Genomic DNA, 804 nt, shown 5'->3' with positions numbered 1-804 from the left:
CTCATCAATTCATAGCACAGAAAAGGTTTCAAACTTGGGCATGGGTCAGTAACCCTGAAAGGCTTTCCAAACAGTTCCTGAGCCCCATGTACGGTCTTAGGAAACAGTGGGCCTGGGATAGAATCTGAGACATTTCATGTTCATGCATGGATGCTGGTACCGTTGAAGAGCCTGCTAGTCACTTTCCCTTGACCATCAAAGGGACTTCCTTTCAAATGAAATGAATTATTCAAACATGTATATTTTAAAGATCTGGGAGACTCTGTCTGCCACCCTCTCGGGATTTGTTAGTAAGAATTTCTGAAAATCGCATCACCATTTATTTAATTAGTACTTGTTTTGGCAGCACATTTACTAAAATTGGAAATACACAGAGAAGATTAGCATGGCCCCTGTGCAAGGATGACATGGAAATACTGAAAACAATGCATAATTTTAGAAATGCTTTACACCATTAGTTAAAATGTAAAATGGTGTAATGCTATGGAAACTGGTAGGAAGGTTCCCAAAACAAACAAAACAAAACAAAAAAACAATTGCCAACTTATCAGGCAATCATACCTTGGGTATCCGTAATAAATTCAAAGCAGGGTCTGGAAAAGCATGTTCATCCTCATGTTTATTGTACCATTATTCGCAGTAGCTGGAAGGTGGAAGTAACAAATGCCCATTGATGGATGGATGGATAGATAAAGAAATGTCTGATACACACATTGGATTGTTATTCACACCTTTAAAAATGTGTGTGTGTGTGTGTGTGTGTGTGTGTGTGTGTGTGTGTGTGTATGTACCCAGGGAAGCCAG

The 804-nt window shown here is 39.3% G+C and overlaps 1 non-coding gene across 1 annotated transcript; it reads left to right on the top strand.

Moving 5' to 3' along the window:
* The first annotated feature begins 330 nt into the window (after positions 1–330).
* On the top strand, positions 331–437 carry LOC113832082. Its single transcript, XR_003488127.1, has one exon. It is a non-coding gene; the product is annotated as a U6 spliceosomal RNA (small nuclear RNA).
* Positions 438–804: the final 367 nt, after the last annotated feature.

This window comes from Cricetulus griseus, chromosome 10, assembly GCF_003668045.3.
Source record: "Cricetulus griseus strain 17A/GY chromosome 10, alternate assembly CriGri-PICRH-1.0, whole genome shotgun sequence".
Taxonomy (NCBI): domain Eukaryota; kingdom Metazoa; phylum Chordata; class Mammalia; order Rodentia; family Cricetidae; genus Cricetulus; species Cricetulus griseus.
This window is presented reverse-complemented; position numbering and strand designations above follow the sequence as displayed.